We start from the raw sequence: 17,972 nt of genomic DNA on the forward strand, positions 1-17,972 counted from the left end.
CCGGCCCCAGACACTAATATTTCGAAGACCAAAACTTTAAAAACACTGGTTGACGGAATACAATAGAATTAGGAAGCAGGACACCAGGTTTCACCGTGATCCCGGGTATTTCACTAAAGGCAGTCTAGGGTGGTGGGAGGAACATGCACTCTGAGGCCGGATGGCCCAGGTTCAAATCCCAGTTCTGCTCCCTAAGAGGTGTGTGGTCTTGGGCAGGTTATTTAACCTTTCTGGGCTTCAGTTTTCCACATCTGTCAAATGTAGATAGTAATAGTTTAACATCAAATATGTTCTCATGATATCACTTAACCTCTCACTGTATCAGTTTCCCCAACATAAAATAGCAAACAGGATTAGAGGGTCCCAGAGGACCCTGGGCCATTTGATAATACACAGGATGAGAAATGTGGGAGCAGGGAGGGGACAGGGTGGAGAGCTGGGGGTCAGGACGGTGTGAAGAAGGGCAGAGGACAGGAGCAGTAAAGTCAGCTGGTTCCTTCTCCCACACCAAGCCCAGTGCAGCAGCAGATCCTGGATGGGAAGGGCTGTGTTGGATTTTCCAATCTCTCCGAGGAGAAACCACCAACAGGAAACTGGCAATGTTTTCTTTCCATCCCTGCTGCAGGCCTGGGTGCCCTGGAGGCTTGGTCCAAGCTCCGGGGAAAAAAAGGGGGTGGGAGGGATGGAGGAGGAAGCACCTTTGAAAGGGCCTTTGGAAAAGAAACCTGCCCGGGAGCAGGGCCTCAGCCTGCACAAAGCTCCAGCCCTGCCAGCACCCAGGAGCCTGCTGTCAGCATGTCCACTCTGGGCCCGGCCCTGATAGAAACCATTTTCTCTGCTCTCAGTTGCCTTTCCAGACCAGGTCGTGGGAACTGAGAAGGAGTGAGGAGGGAGCGAGGCAGGAGGGAACACTCATGGAAAAGTACCTGCAGGTAGAGACGGAGATTCTCAGGAGGTCTCTCTACTAACTCCTCCACGGCACAGCCCTGGCAAACCTGGGTCACTCCAGCTCATCGGGAGAGTCCCCTGTGACAGGTGCCCATACCAAACAGGCTTCTGGAAGAGCCAACACTTAGTCAAATGCCAACCCCGATTCAGGATTTCTGAGGAGTGGAAAGCGGCCAGAGAGGAAGCAGGTGAACCCAGGTATGGTGTCAGTATCTGGCTGACAACCAGGGCCACGACATGACGGGGGCTCAGGCTGCGGTCCTTGTAGTCACCAAGGTTCTTGTGACAGACACAGTGGCAGTGAAAGAAAAATCCCCCCACCTAAGTCCAAGGTGTGGCCAGGACCTAAGGAAATACCCTCTTCCCCAAATACGGAAACCGTGCTTTGTTTCTAAGTGCAGCTCAGGCTGGGGGAGGCAGGTCTGTGTCTGTCAGTTTCACCACTTCCGCATGGGGAAGCTGCTGGCAATCACACCACCTGATCAGAAGGGGTTCCTCAGGGCTAGCAGATGTAAATCAAGCACAAGTCCCAGAGTACTGGAGGCCTCCTGGCTGTCCCAGACTTAGCGCTCAAGTCCCTCCATTTCCTGCAAACTCCAACCCAAGCACTGGAGTTGGAATAGTGACACTAAAAAGTGTCAACGATCAAGGCACCATCAGGTTCCTTGTAGGTCTGTCAAAAATATTCCCAACAGACAGTCTGCACCCTGATCCCCCAGAACTGGTGATTATGTTGCCCTACATGACAAAGGGGCTTTGCAGATGTGATCAAGGTTACCAACCTTGAGATGGGGAGTGTATCCTAGATTATCCAGGTGGACCCATGAGTCCTTTCCTTGCTATGTTAAGGATGAAAGGAAAGGATGAGAAGAAATAAAGATGAAAAGAAAGAGATAAGAAGCTTGAGAGGGATTCCATCCATGCACGAAGGGCGGCCAGGAGCCAAACAATGCAGACGGCCTCTAGAAGCTAGAAAAGACAAGGAAATGGATTCTCCTCTAGAGCTTCCAGAAAAGATATAACCCTGACAACAAACACCAGGAGACCCGTGAGACAAAACCGTACGACAGTAAAGTCGTGTGCTAAAATGCGGCAGCCGCAAACAGTAGGGCAGTTCCTCAAAAAATTAAACGTACAACCTAGCAATTCCACTTCTGCATATGTACCCAAAAGAAGTGAAAGCAGGACTCGAACATATTTGTACAGCAGTGTTCACAGAAGTTAATACTCACAGCAGCCAAAATGTGGAAACAACCCAAATGTCCATCAACAGATGAATGGATAAGCAAAATGCGGTATATACATAACAGAAGAGTATTTGGCCTTAAAAAGGAAGGAAATTCTGACACATGCTAGAATATGGATGAATCTTGAGGTCATTATGCTGAGTGAAATAAGCCAGTCAAAAGATAAATACTCTATGAGTCCACTTCTATGAGGCACCTGGAGTAGTCCGATTCAGAGACAGAAAGTAGAATGGTGGTGCCGGGGGCCGGGGTGGGGAGGGGGTGCGGAGAGTGGAGTGGGGGGTTAGTGTTTAATGGGGACAGAGTTTCAGTTTGGGAAGATGAAAAGTTCTGGAGATGGATGGTGGTGACGGTTGCACAATAATATGAATGTACTCAATGCCACCAAACAGCAGGCCGAAAAATGGTTTAAATGGTATTTTTTTTTAAAAAAAAAGCTGTGTGTTTTTAAGCCACTAAATATGGATAATTTGCTACAGCAGCAATAGAAAGCAAGTACATACAGTGACCACCGCTTCTCTCCTTCCCTCCAGATCTTTCCATGGTGTCCTCTTTGAAAAGCCTCTCTTTGTATAAGAGATCTGTGCACAAGTCTACCTCAGTCAGCAATAGAAGCAATAAACCAAGACCACAGAAAAAACCATTCCACCGAGAAGGGAGGGACCAGGTGCTCACGTCTCCTACATGTCTGGGAATAAGAGCTCACTCAGTAAAGCTTTGCTTGCTTGTATTATTATCAGTCAACAAAGTCACCATGGTGAGACCCGGGGCTTGTGAGTGGGTTCCCGATGGCCGGCCAGGCACACCCAGCCAGCAATGCAAATGCTCTTGGGAGGGAAAAGGTGGGCAGTGTGATGTTCGGGTTGGTGGGGCAATCACACCCAGCCAGCCAACACCAAGCAACTGGGACACCAGAGATCATTCTGCCCTAGAGATGACTCAGTTCATTCCCGCCCACCCCACCTCGGCTCCTATTTCACAAGCGGAGAAACTGACAAGCAGAGACTGGAAGTGACAGGCCAAGGTGACACAGCAAGATCCTCCCAGGGCTGGCTCAGGACCCGCCCACTTCCTGCTCCCAAGCCAAGGGCCCACTGTCCAAAAGGCAGGACCCCAGCCAACTGCTGAGTTTTCACAGCATCTTTAGAGGGAGGTTCAGGTTTTGTTGAGCCTGAAGCCTATATAATTTTAGGGGCCCTTTTAAGACCCTAGATGCAGAACACTTTCTTGCAAATTCTACAAAACTATATGACTTTGTGAATTCACTGCCAGGGCCTCTCCCACAGCCTTGCAAAGGCCACACACAAGTGACTGGGGGGTGGGGGGGCTTGAACCTGAAGGTTAAGTTTCATTAGCTTCACACTAGTTCCACCCCTGGGCTCAGAGAGGCACCCAGTGCTGGGCTAGACTTCCCTGAGCACAGGAGGAAAAAACAAAGTTCTGACCTGCACCAGGCTTTCCCTCTAGCTGGGGAGATAAACACAAAAGAGCAATCACAGGAAAATACCCACAAAATGTTTAAGAGCCACTCCCAGGCAGAATGGAGATTAAGGCTGAGAATCAGGAAAGGGCTCTGAGAGCAGAGAGGAGGAGGGAGGAGAGGTGGGAGGCATGGTGTCTAGGAAAGCGGCTTCTCTTTGATGGATGGGCCTTGGCAAACCCAAGGCTCCCCTGGGCATCTCTCCCTCATCTGTTAAACGAGTGAGCCTGCGAAGGATCCGTGGTTGTCAATCTGTGCTGCCCAGGACCTGGGGCTCCTTGGAGGTTTTGTAGTTCACAAACATTTATTTTGTTGTGGGGAGGGGAGGGGTGAGGCCACAAAAGAGACTCTCCAACTTAAATTTTGTTTTAAATGGAAAAACAGGAAACCTGGCAACAACGGTCCAACATTCCCACGTGGTGGCACACAGCTAGGGCTGCAGCAGCTGCCCCTTCATCCAGGATGCCTGTTTGGGCTGCCCACTGTCCCCACCAGGGCTGTCCCTACAAGGTACCCGTATTTGTAATGAAAGGAACAGATGTTCATCCAAGGCCCTGCCAGGTAAGAGGTGGGGAGAGGGGTGGCACACAAGACTAAAGACCTAAAGGCAGCAGGGAGTCCCTGGGCCTCTACATTCCTGGGGCCTGTTCAAATGCCTTTGGAAAGACCCAGTCCTTTCAAACCTAGAAGACCTGCGAGAGTATATACTCCAGCTCCTAGAAGCCCCAGGAAACCTCTCCTTCAAATAGCACTTATCAAGGGCTGCTCTTCTAATGGTGACCAAGTCCCCAGCCAGTCTTGTTCAGCTGGAAGCTGAAAAGAAATCCCCATCAGAATCTGCAGATCACACTAGAGGAGAAGATGTTCTTTCAGATCTCAGGTGGGGCTGATCACTGTGGGATGCTAAAGCCTGCCAACCCGTCCTGGGCTGTGCCATGGCAAGAAAATGGAAGGCCCCTGGAGGTCTCCGTGTGATGGAAAGAATGCAGGAAATGCATGTCTGGAGCTCAGTCAGGCCAATACCTCAGCACTTTCCATCTTCAGAACTTCTGCTCACAGTCCCTCTACCTGGTCTGTCCTCCTGTCTCCTTTGTGCCTTCCTTAAGCCTAAGTCAATTCTGGCTTTCCTTTAAGCCAGATGGAGCCCTGCTTCTTTCAGGAAGCCCACCCTGATCTCTCCACCCACAACGATGATCTCCCTTTCTGGAACTTACCAGCATTTGGCCTAAAATGTTTTCTATGTCTTCTTACTGCTCTAATAATACTCTCCCTTTTCCAGTACCTATGACAGGTACTAATACATATATTACCTCATTATATATCACCTCATTAACCTTTGCAATGATCCTGCAAGAGAGGTATTATCACCTCAAGGGAACTAAGGCTCAGGGACAATTCTTGACAAGCAAGGATCACACACCAGACTAGTGCCCGAGCCAGAATTACTTTTTCTAGGCCTCCCAGTGAGAAAGTCAGTGCCCGGGATAAAGGACAGGCCTCTCCTCTCCTCCTCCACTGGCCAGTATGGGGCAGGGCACAGCGAGGTCCCTGACACACACCAACAGGACACCAGTGTACCCTGATTCATCTCTTTCACACCCTGGTGGCACCTGTCCCAGTGACCTCTTTGGTCAGAGCTTCTGGTACAGAGGCTCCAGGAATTCTGGGGGCAGAAAGGACTGATCTAAAACATTCCCTCTCTCCCTCCCATGACAAGGTAGAACCTCAAGTTATGTGAGAGGGCGTATGAACATCCCTGACTCTGCTGGGGCACTGCCTCACCTCTGAGGTGTGGGTCACAGATGCCATCAGGCCCCAGGAGCAAGCCAGGGAGCCCCAGGGCAGCATTCCACCAACCCTGACCGCCCTTTCCCAGGCACTGAACAAAAAGCCCACAGAAAGTGCTGTTAAACATTCAACTCCTCACCCACACCCATGAATGAGGAATAGCTGGAGCCCAGGTCAATCATTAGCCAGACAGTGCCTCAGACTCTGCCCTCCGAGGGCTGGCACCTGGGGCGGCCCAGCCTGGAGAAGCTCCGGGCAAAGCGGGCTGGAGAGTGGCCATGGACCAGTGTCCAGGCCTGACCAAGGGGTTGAACTTGAGCAAGCAGGCTCAGAAAGACACCTCTTAGAAATAAAGCCAGGTCTTCCCTGGTGGTGCAGTGGTTAAGAATCCGCCTGCCAATGCAGGGGACATGGGTTTGAGCCCTGGGCCGGGAAGATCCCACATGCCGTGGAGCAACTAAGCCCATGCGCCACAACTACTGAGCCTGAGCTCTAGAGCCCGCAAGCCGCAAGCAAGTAGTTACTGAGCCCGCATGCCACAACTACTGAAGCCTGCGCGCTTAGAGCCCATGCTCTGCAACAAGAGAAGCCACCGCAGTGGGAAGCCCGCGCACCGCAACGAGGAGTAGCCCCCGCTCGCCGCAACTAGAGAAAGCCCATGCGCAAAAATGAAGATCCAATGTAGCCAAAAATAATAAATTAATAAATTAAATAAATAAAAATTATTAAAAAAAAAAAAAAAAAGAAAGAAAGCCAATTCCCAGTGCGCTGGCATTTGGATTACACAGGAATCCTACAATATCAGGGCTGGAAGGGGCCTTCAGGAGATTCTTTGACTCAACCAGCTTATTTTACTGAGGTGGGAGCCGAGGCCTAGAGAGCAAGGCCTGCCTGGGCTCTCAGGATCGGCTGGGACAGGACAAAGACTCAAATCATGTTTCTCGACCTCCCGGCCGATGCATCGCGGCCCAGGCTGGCTCCTCTCCACTCATGCTTCTGGGCGCCATTCCACCTTCCTGGGCTGGAGAATGGACTTGGAAATGTAAAGGCTACCCTGGGAAAGACAGAATGAGAAAATGAGTCTGCTGCCTCCTAATAAAGCCCCATATCATCAAGCCACAGAGAAAGCATCCTCTGCCCAGGGAAGCCTCTGCGACATTGCTTCTCCCCAGGTTTACCCCCATGAGTTAACAAGAGCAGAGAGCAGGGGTCGGCAGCCACTTGTTTTGATCTCTCCAGGGTATCAGGAGCTGCACTGACCAACAGCCCAACTCAGTTCAGGGTTCAAATGGCCTCTGTCCCCAAGCTCTCCCGGAAATAGACACTGATGTGTCACACCTGGAGTTGATGAAGGTTAAGTCGGGAGAAGGAAGCACAGTAAGACTCTCTCCATCCCAAAGCTGGGTCTTGGAGGGACACCCGCCCCCACACCCCAAGGGGCCTCTAAGATCAGGAGGTGACTCCAAGTGGCAGAACGAATGGCTGCCAGACCTGACTATTGGGAAGGGCCTGGAAGCAGCGAGACCCTCAGAGCATGAGCAAAGTAGCAGCAGCAATTTGCCTGTTTAGTCACCAGCCCTCAGGATCGGAGGCTGCCACCCCCTGCACTGCCTGCTGGCTTGCCCCTGTCACAAGATACCATTCCTACTTCCTAACCTGAGGAAGGCTGGCTTAGCCAATGGCGAAACCGACAAGCACAGGAGTAGTTTCAGACTGAGGACACCAGTGGGTGGTGTTCCAGAAACTTCGGTCGTTCCCCCCCCCTCAACCATCTGCCCCCTCTTGCTTCCATAACAGAACACTACCTGCTGCCTGGCACATGGCAGCCCCAAATAAGGACTATGTTTCCAAGCCTCCCTGGCAGCGAGGCAGGGCCCTGTCAGGGAGTCAGCTGTCCTGGGCCTCGCAGGTAAGGGAAGCACCCAGAGCAGTACGGCCCAAGTGTGGTCCCCAGACTGACCACATCAGCACAACCTGGGTGCCTGTCAGAAAGGAAATTTCTCGGGCCTCACCACAGACCCCCTAAATCAGAACCTTTGGGGGAGGGGCCCAGGAATCTGTGTTTTAACAAACCTTCCCAGTTATTCTTAAACATGCTCAAGGTTGAAAACCAAAGCCATGGAGAATGCTGGGAGCAACTTTTCATAAGGAGCCTCGTGCCTGGACAACCTCATGGAACAGACACTTATTAACTCTGGACTCCAATTTCTGGAGATAGAGAAACTCCTCTCTTAAATCATGGCCAAACCTGAATCCTAATGCAAGTGGGTGGGGAAGAGGAAGGAAGAGGAATGATGAGAAACTTAACCCAGACAGCAGAAATGGGGAAAGAAACAACATCCAAGTATAGTAAATAATAAACAGAAAACAAGACACAAGAAATAAAATCAAGACTATCTGGTACGCAAACAGTCTGAATTCTCTACCAAAGACAGAAATGACCAAATTCGGTTTGTTGCTATTATCACTGCCTTCTGCCATGTCCCCCAACCCCAGTCACGTGCTGATTACAAGAGAAACACTTTTTTTTTTTAAAGGAGAAAGAAAAGTTAAAAATTAAGGCAAAGACATACTAGGTAAACACAAAGAAAAACCAGAAGTGGAAATATTAATATTAAAAACATGTTGAGGACTTTCCAATAATCCTGCCTCTGCAAACTGAGGGTTTTTTCCAACCATTTCTCAGCCATCTGGAAACACAAGACTTGGAAAACTGCTCCCTAGGAATCCATGGTACAACAGGGCTTAGGCCATTCTAGTCCCTTGAAATAGGTTATGTGACTTAAAACACAAGCATAGAAACGAGTGTAAAACTTGTGGCCCAAGTCTTTATACCTGACATTTGGCCCTGGGACATTTTTGTGTACTGTTTTGTCACATCCCTTGGGGAACAGAGAAAGTCCGTCTTGCCGCTTCAGATGAAGAAGGAAATGTAATTGCGAGTCACAGCCGTCCACCTCCTTGGACCTAAGGGATGGGGGGGAACCAAACACAAAGGCAGAGGAGTGGTACCCAGGCCCATCCCTGGGCGTTGCAGACAGATCTCCTTTTATCCATCCCTCCTAAAACCTGGCTATCATGGGGGCCACTGGGACAGGCAAGGAGGGGGAGCTCACAGTAATCCTGACTCAGAAGCAAGCGGGGGCAGCCTGATTACTACCTACTCTGCATGAGTCTGAGTGGAAACTAATGGATGCGGCTTACCCCCTCCCTGACTGACGCCTGCCTCCAAATTTCTGAGCCTTTCACTTACTGTCCTATAAAATGCACTTAGTTACTAATTTTAGGACTGTAAAGAAGAAGGGATTCTCCCAGATTCTTGGAGATATATGCTCCTAAAAGAGTTAATACAGAATTTAAGGCCAAAGGCCAAAAGCACTGAATAAGCAACAAATGACAAAAGGTACAATCCACAAAGGTAAGCTTGATAAACCTGTATACACCAAACATGCATGCCAAATTCATAAATCCAGGACAAATATAAGTTGAGCTTGACTCAAAAAAAAGATTCAATAAGCAGGGATGCAGAGGGCAACCTCAAGATCACAGATATATCTGAAGTCTGTATCCCACAGAGAGTACACGTCCATGAAACCTTTTCACATTGATTGTGTAGCTGGCCACAAAGAAAATCTTAATACAGTCCAACAAGAGATTTTGCTGAGCACATTCACTCAATAAAACTGGCAGTCAACATTAAAATATGACCATACCCCCCACAAAACTTACTCAAAAATTCAGGACGTGGGCTTCCCTAGTGGTGCAGTGGTTGAGAATCTGCCTGCTAATGCAGGGGACACGGGTTCGAGCCCTGGTCTGGGAAGATCCCACATGCCGCGGAGCAACTAGGCCCGTGAGCCACAACTACTGAGCCTGCGCGTCTGGAGCTTGTGCTCCGCAACAAGAGAGGCCGCGATAGTGAGAGGCCCGCGCACCATGATGAAGAGTGGCCCCCGCTTGCCGCAACTAGAGAAAGCCCTCACACAGAAACGAAGACCCAACATAGCAATCAATCAATCAATAAATAAATAAATCTTTAAAAAAAAAAAAAAAAGAGCTACTTCTGTTAGCTCTGATCTCAAAACTAATGAAAGTCAATAGTGATTAAAAAAAAAAAAAAAAAATTCAGGACGCTGCCTTCTAAAAAATCCTTGGGTCAAAACTGATCTACAGAGTACTAGAAAGCAATGGAAAGGTGAGCATTTCATACAAAGGCCCACTGGCTAGAGTGGTACTCAGAGGAAAACGTTGATATTTATATACTTTTTTAATTAAAAGACTAAAAATAAATGAACCAATTTAGATGTTAAAAGTAGAGCAACAAAATAAGCCAGAAGTAAAAAGAAATGAGTAACAATAAAGGTTGAAATGAATGACCAAAAAACAGAAAAAAAAAGTAGGAATAAAAAAAATTATTTACAAATAATTTCCAAATTATATGACATATATTTTATGAGATATATATATATCTCCAGCATATCCAATTAGAATCCTATTCTTAATATCTAATGAAGACATTCTATATCACAAGGCCTGTAATCTGTCCCTGATTTGGAAAACTTAATATCATAAAAATGTGAACTCTTCCTTATAAATAAAACATTCAATGACATTCCAATCAGGATTTTATAGATTGTTTACTCCAACACCATTTCAAACTATAAAAACAGTCAACAGTCTCCATACCCAGCAATGGGGGAAAGGTTGAATAAATTATTTTACATCTGTACTACAGAACAGGCAGGGGACAACCTAGGGTGGGTAGGGGTGGCCTCTGCTTTTGTGCTCCCAGCACAGGGCTGGGCAAACAGTGGATACTCACTAACACTGAGTTCAATAGAAATATCCCTTGTCACCCGCTTCCTAAAATAGCCGTGACCTTTTAGGTGGACACAGCAAGCTGATGTCTGCTATCACCAGCCCCCCACATACACACCCTTTTCCCCCAGGGGTGCCACTCCCCAGGCTTAATCTGCCATATACTCCCTCTGGCTCTCTGTTATCAGCCTCTGAGTTTCTCCTTGTCCCTCACACTGTCCTCTAAGCCAGTCTCTCCCCACGCTACAGGTGTTAAGAGGCTGGGGGCTCCTGACTTCCCTCTCAATTTCAGGAGTGATTCCTCCCCCTTTTTTTCTGCTAAGGCAGTGGGACCTTCAGGAGCACAAGCCCCTGGAAGACTAGACACTCAGAGATCACAGAACCAGAAGTCAGCTACCTGCCATCTGCACACTCCACCCCCAGCTTCAAGATTCCTCACAGGAACACAACCAAGATATCAACACTGCCATTACCACCCCCTAACTGATCTCAAACCCCTTTTGCAAACATCTTCTCACCAGATTGTGCAAACAACCATGTGAGGTAGGCACTTTACCACCCAGAACACTGGGACTCTGTGTGGCTATGTGGCTTGTCCCAGGATACCAAGCACGGATGAGAACTCTGTCTCCTCACCCCTCCATTGGCCTCACCTGTTACTTTCTCACATCAGGAGCAAAGTCAGCTGTGGTTCAAGTCACTGTTCATGCTGCACCGTCAGGATTCTCCCAAATACAAACCACCACGTGACATCAGACCTTTATTTCATGGGGTGCCGGGCTCAGGGTCAGTAGGTCTAATATGGTATGGTTTCAGGGTTATCAGAAAGCGCCACTGAATTTCACAGCTCCTTTTAAAAATGCAAATTCCCAACAAGGAAACTGGTTTCTTCATTTCCCCTAAGAGCTTTTCTATTTAGGTAGCCCTCAGTTTCCTGATGTTCTGCAGGGTGCTGCGGAGAAAAACTCAGAGAAACCTGAGTCTGTTTGCTTGGCTGTGATTGTAAAATACACCTACACAAAGAATCTTCCTCCAGTGGCCCCCATGGGACAAGTATCAGGGACTGCTTCAGGCTTAGCGGGGGGGAAAAGACAGCACCTGAGAAGAGGAAGGAGCAGGAAGGAAGGGGAGCTCCACAAAGACCCTGGGTCCTCTGAACATCCAGCACTCGGCACAGATTTCATTTCTACATTCACCTCCTGCCCACACAGGCTTCGCCCCCCCCACCCCGGGTGAATTCCCAAGAAAAACCCACACTCACCTATTCTGGCTCAATTCTCACTCCTACCACCTCAAACTACCCATCCTCCCAAAATCACGTGGCCAAGGCATCACTAATGGATCTTAGGTGCAGCAATCCAGGATGAGCCCTGACTACCATCCTTGCCCTGGAGACATAAAGGAGTCCAAGGGGACTCCCACCTGGCCTCTCAGCCAGTTCCTAGGCCCACCTCTCAGTCTGGACTCACTTCCATCTCACTCTCCCAAGTTGTTTTTTTTTTGGCCTATCCAAATTCAGCTTCCAAAGTCAAATATTTTAAGAACAGGGAAACCTTACTTCCCTGGCCTGCCTCTTTCACTTAGCTAATATCTACTGAGTACCGACATTCAGCAAGGTCCCTTCTGGATGCTATGAGACCAAGAGATGAGTGAGAAATACCCCCACCCTCCAGACACAGAGGACAGGGCAGAGAGAAGACTTGTGGCCATATAATTATTACTCCAAGGCGAGTATTGAGAAGTGATGCCAAAGGAGTGGAGGAGGGCTGCATGGGCTCACAGCATGTCTTGTCCCTTCCTGCTCCAGGCACCTGGATGGCTCCCAGGAGGGTGGTGAATAACGGGCAGAATTGGGGGAAGGAGGGCAGAACAGCAGGAGCTAAGACAGAGGAACAGGTCAGAAGGAGAGTAATTCAACTCGGACCTTCAGGGCACGAAGGGAGTGATAGCTATTGTTGTTATTACTGTTGACTCTTACAGATGATTACTCATGCGCCAGGCCCTGCTGTAAGCTTTATGTCTATCCTGGGACACAGGGGTATGGTGCACCAGTCACCACCTGTTCAGATCAGTGCCTGAGCTGTATGGTTGTTAAGTATATTAACTCATTTAATCCTCACAATAACCCTGTGAGGTAGGTATTATTATTACCCCCCACTTTAAAGATGAGGAAATGAAGGCATAGAGACTAGTAAGAGGCGAGATTCGGGAGGCAGGCAGGAGCCCGAGGGAGTGAGCACCCCATGCCAGGGCAACAAATAGCCCTGGCACCTCACCTGGCCTCTCCTGTCAGGGAACACCTGGTAGCATGGAGAGTGCCTTGAGGGAAGGGGCCCTGTTAATCCTCCTGGAATCCCCAACAACTGACTGAAACAAGGAAGGAATGGAGGAGCGTAATGAGAGCCAGCGGGGGTGAGCAAGATAGCACGCCCTAACTGTCCAGCTCCTGGACTCAGCCTGGCACTGCCCTGTAAACTTTTGTTCCTGCCATGGGGCAGGGCAGAGGCTCACCCCTCACAGGGCCACTCCATGCCCAGGTCAAAGCAGCAGGGAGCAAAGTGAAGGCAGGGAGGGAAGGCAGAGCGGCGGGCTACCACAGATACCCCAAGTCTGTCCTAAAACACCCAATCTCTGACGAAAGGTCACTGATTAGAGGGGCAGGGACAGAAATGTACCAGGCAAACTGTTCCCAGCTTGGGCTAGAACTGTCTAGCTTAGCTTCTCCTCCCCAAAGTCTCAAGCTGATGAACTGCACAACTCTCCTTTAAGCCAACAGACGCGTTTCTACCTTTTTAAATCTTCAGGGGACTGGGTAGAGCCCAGCAGGAGGTAAAAGTCAAGAATCTCTCCCTGAAACTGTAGCTCAAGGTTGAAATGGGGGAAAGGCAGAGAAGGTAAACACACAGGTGAACACAGCACCTGGGATGGATCCCGCATTCTCTCAAATAGAGTGCCTTACAAATCAACTCCAAGTAGCAGCTCCCAGGAATTTCCGTCTTTTCCAGTTCCGGAGGAAAGTTCCTGAAGGCAGCCTCCTCTGCTAGCTCTCCTCAACATAAGCCCTTCCCAGAAGGGTACACACACTCCCGAGAACTCAGCGGGGTCAGAGGGGCCATGGCCACCAGCCATCCCCACACCAGCCAGTCGCCTTCTTGTCGCAGGTTCACCCGGTCCCAATCCGGCCCAGGCCCTCAGCCCCAGACTCCGGCGGAGCAGCACAATCACGTGACCCTGGCCACTGGGGGCCCCGCCTGTGCACCCCCCACCCCACAGGGAGGGCTCCCCGCCGTTGACCGAGCTGGGCAGCCAGGCCGACTCAGCCCGTCCGGGACCAGCCCGACACCCGCCCCCTTACCCCCACGCCATGTAACCAGGAAGCCGCAGGGCCGGACCGGGAGAGGGCGAGGAACAGTCCGGGGCCTTCCGGCGGGGGCGGCGTAACCCTGCCACCGCCCCGTCCCTTGCCCCCAACAGGCCGGGGAACCCTCACTCACCTAGCCACTGGCCACCGGGGTGGGGGACCGCGAGGGGCGAACGGGGACGCGGGCAGCAGCGGCTCTCTCTGCGGGCGTCCCAGGCGCGACACCTCGGACCGGCCTCGAGTTATGTCCCACTCCCGCTCTCGGGGCTCGCTGGGCACTCGGGACCCGTGAGCTGCTCAGCAGTCAGGGCGGGTCGGGAGGAGGAGCCGCGGGGCGGAAAACTCCCCTCTCCCGCCGCCCCAACGCGCCCCGGGGCGGAGCCGCGTGCGCCCGGGCGGGGCGGGCCCTAGGGGCGTGGTCTGCCCGCGGCCCCGCCCCCAGGTGAGGGCCGTCCTGGGCCCGCAGGCTGCGAGCAACCTCCCCGAGCAGGGGAAGGAAGCTACAGGGCCTTCAGCCGCGGGAGGAGGACACAGCAGGCGCCCGGAGGTAGGCGAGGAGCCCGTTCTCCCCACCGCCTCCCGCGACCGGTCCTGCCCTGCGCCGCACCCGTGGGGAGGGGATTTACCCAAGCTCCCTCCAGCCCAGTGTACCTTACTTAGTGACTGTGTACATTAAAAAGGTGACCCTCTCTACGTTAAAAAGGTGACACAACAGTATGGAAATGGAGATGGGGGTGGGAGAGTAGCTTTATAGTGCAGAAACCGCGACCAACTACCTTAGCCAGATGATCAAGGTCAACATCAAGAATGTTAAATCAACAGTGATAGTATGTACCGATGGTGGTCTTCCTCACAAGTATACATAATCACAGTTTAATCGTGAGAAAAACATGAGACAAATCCCAGTACAGGGATATTTTACGGAAAACTCGACCAGTACTCAAAATTGTCAAGGGCATCAAAACCAAGGAAAGTCTGAGACACACACCGTCACAGCCAAGAGAAGCCTGAGGAGATGCGAAAACTAAATGTAACGTGGTATCCTGGATGGGATCCTGGAAAAAGGGCATTAGCTAAAAACTAAGGACATCTGAATAAAGTATGGAGTTTAATTAATAATAACGCATCAATATTGGCTCATTCATTGTAGCAAAACACCATGCTAATAAAAGATAGTAATAGCAGAAACTGGAGTTTATGAGAACTCTCTTTGAACTTTTCTGTAAATCTAAAACTATTCTAAAAAATAAAGTTTATTTTTTTTGAAAAAAGGTCACCTACGCAATATATGAATATATTTATTTATATTGATATTATATATTAAATAAATATTTTAAATATTTTTAAAAAGCAGGTTCACTCTTCATTCCCCCAGCCCAATTTTGGGCTTGCCTTTCATACATTACGTAGATGTACTGTCTACAAAACGGTGTTGCTGTATTTTTCTGCAACGCGCTTTTTTACTCACTAGATCTTGGAGGGTCTTTGCACGCAAGCGCACCTGGATCAACTTGGTTCTTCCTAAACACTGCACAATACTAACGGTCTTGTGCGTCACCATTCTTAATTACTTAGCTCTTTACGAAAGGACTTTTAGATTGTTGCCCGTTTGAGGCTGTGCAAAAAAAACCACTGCTGGTCCAGCTTGCGTTTTAATAGTGCAAGGAGCGGGACTGGGGCGGGTGCGGTGGGCCGCAGAGGAGGCCGGCGTGCTGGGGCTGGACGCAAGCCGTGCCCTGCGGCAGCCTTGGCCGCAGCCCAGCTACGAACCCTGGGGATCCAGTCATCTTCCGCAGCCTCTCCAGCACCCCTACCTCCCCCAAGGCGCGGCTCTTTCTCGGGACTGGACTGCATTTTTTGGAGATGATTGGGCGGGGGAGGATGAAACTCAGGCCAAAGGCTCGGGAGCTGCTCGGAGGAAACGCGCGCCGGAGCTGAACAAGAGCGGAGGGTCAGAGGCACAAGGCGTCTCTCCCAGGGTTGTTGTTACTCGGGTGGGGACGCCTGCGGCGGCACTGGAGCAGATGCCAGTGTGAAGCCCCCGACTGAACTGGTGGCGTTCCGGGGGGCTTCTGTTACCGGGCGCTCTCTCTGGGCTGGGGGTTTTGTCTGGGAAGGTCACCTGGCACCCACCCAGCCCTTTCTTTTGCCTGGACACCCTGCACCCGTGCCCTGCGGCGTTCCCTGCTCCCCGGCTGCAGCAAAAGCGAGCTTCTTTGAATGGCTCATTTTTCTCGTGGCTGAGCGAATGCTTCTTGAAATACCACTTTAAAAGATAATAAATCATTTAGGGTGGAATTCCTTCTATTTGTAGCACAAACTTTTCTGCCTTAGAACAGAGACCCTCGAGGCCAGAATGGTGAATAGCTACCACTGTGCTTTTCATGACTCGGTAGGAACACCACGTGGGGGAAAATACTCTATAGATTTGGTGTTTGGGTTCTGGTTCCCATTCTGACACTCGCAAGCGATGCGTTCTCCAAACCTTGGTTTTCTCGCCTATAAAATTTTCAAAACAATCTATAAAGATCTGGAAAGTAACCTCTGCTTCATTGTTGCTCAGGGTTGATGCAAACATCAAAAGAAGCAAGGGAAAGTAAGTGCCTTGTAAGAAGGTCAAGTGCTGTAGAGCACTTGAGAGTAGTACAGTACTGTCATCTTTCTTACATCGATTCATTCAATTGACAATGGTTGAATACAGCCAGCGTGACCCAGCCAACGTGACCGGCCCTATGCTAGGTGCCACAGGAAGAGGTGCAAAAGAAAATCCCTTTGCTCTAAACACAGCTCTTCTTTAATGGAGAAAAAATTAAATGGTAAATACCCCACACAATAGAGGCTTGCAAAAAGGATACCTGGGGTAAGTGAGATGCAGGTGAGAGACTGGAGTACAGAAAGTCTTCTGATCAGTCTTGCCAGACTTTGCAATGAATATCCTTCTAATTTTTAAAATCATGGTAATTCTTTTTAAAAAATTATCTATTCCTTTAATTTCTACTTTTATCTTTGTATCAATAGTTTTGTTCCTTTTACTTTCTTTGTGTTTGCTCTGCTGTTCTTTTTCTGGTTTCTAGAGTTGAATATTGGAGTTATTTATTTTCAGAATCTTCTGTTGTTGTTTTCTAATATTTATGTGAGAGCATAAATCTCCCTTTAAATCCTGCTTTAACTACATATCACAAGTTTTAATATGCCATGCTTTTGTTATGCCTTAGTTATAAATATTTTGGGGTTTTTTCCACTAGAATTTTATCCTTAATTCATGGACTATTTAGAAGTGTGTTTTCCAATTTTGTTTTCAAAGTTATGGCTTTTTAAAAAATATTCTGTCACAGATTTCTAACTCTAATTCTTGGAGATGAGAGATGTGCTCTTTTTAGAATTTGTTAAGACTTTTTGTTGTCTAGTAAACAGACTTTGAATGTCCCAGTTTTTGTAAATGTATGTTCACTCTTTACATGTGCAAGATTCTCTCTATATATCTCTCCATCCAGTTTGCTAATCTGTTTACTTAGATTGTTTTTATCCTGAGGTTCTTTTCTGTTCAATCCATTGATTTGTGAGACAGTTTAACATTTTCCACTTTTTTGTAGTTTGTCAATTTCTGCCTATAATTTGGTCTGATTTTGCCTTATAATTTTGAGGACACATTATTAGGTTCATACAAGTTCATAATTGTTTTATCTTTTGATGACTATCTCCTTTTATTACTTTTCTCCTTAAAAAATTATTATGCCTGCTCTTAGTGTTGCTATCTAAGATAGTGCTTGTCTAGTATATGTTTTCTCTCTCTCTTTTTCACTCTTACTATATTGTTCTTTAGGTTTTTCTCTTGGAAATGACATAAATTTTTTTTTCCACGAATGAAAAAATAGATCTAAGTATCTGCTTTTAATTGGTGAGTTTAACCAGTTTATATTGATAATGACTACAGAAATATTGGGACTTATTTCTGCCCCTTTTTTGTTATTGTTATATGTGTGTGTGTATATATGTGTGTGTGTATATATATACATACATATATATATATATATATATATATATATATATATGTATGTATATATATATATATGCCCTCAGGACTGATATACTAATATACAACTAGAACAAGTTGATATAACAAATTGAAATTCTTCTGTCCTGTTTGGTAAATAGCTGTTGCCTTGAGACCTTACATTACCCCCACCCCTGACCTTCCCCTGATCTAGCAACAAAAGAGGCAGTGCTTGTCACAGGGAGGCCTTCCAGGACCTCTTCCAAGTCTCTAATTGGTCAGCAGACAGGCCATACAGGTGGCTTAATATTTGAATATCATGTGACATATGCTTTC

General features: G+C 48.6%; 1 protein-coding gene across 2 annotated transcripts in view; it reads right to left on the reverse strand.

The window, feature by feature from the left end:
* ANXA11 (annexin A11) overlaps window positions 1-14,007 on the reverse strand; it is a 39,769-nt gene extending 25,762 nt beyond the window's left edge. Inside the window, exon 1 of one of the 2 annotated variants that reach the window (XM_061179957.1) lies at window positions 13,776-14,007. The gene's annotated coding sequence lies outside the window, so the exon portion shown is untranslated. Of the gene's footprint in view, window positions 1-13,240; window positions 13,407-13,775 lie in introns of those variants that run through there. The other variant, XM_061179965.1, reaches the window with a different exon arrangement.
* Between the last annotated feature and the right edge of the window lie 3,965 nt (window positions 14,008-17,972).

This window comes from Eubalaena glacialis, chromosome 1 (genome assembly GCF_028564815.1).
Source record: "Eubalaena glacialis isolate mEubGla1 chromosome 1, mEubGla1.1.hap2.+ XY, whole genome shotgun sequence".
NCBI classification, from domain to species: domain Eukaryota; kingdom Metazoa; phylum Chordata; class Mammalia; order Artiodactyla; family Balaenidae; genus Eubalaena; species Eubalaena glacialis.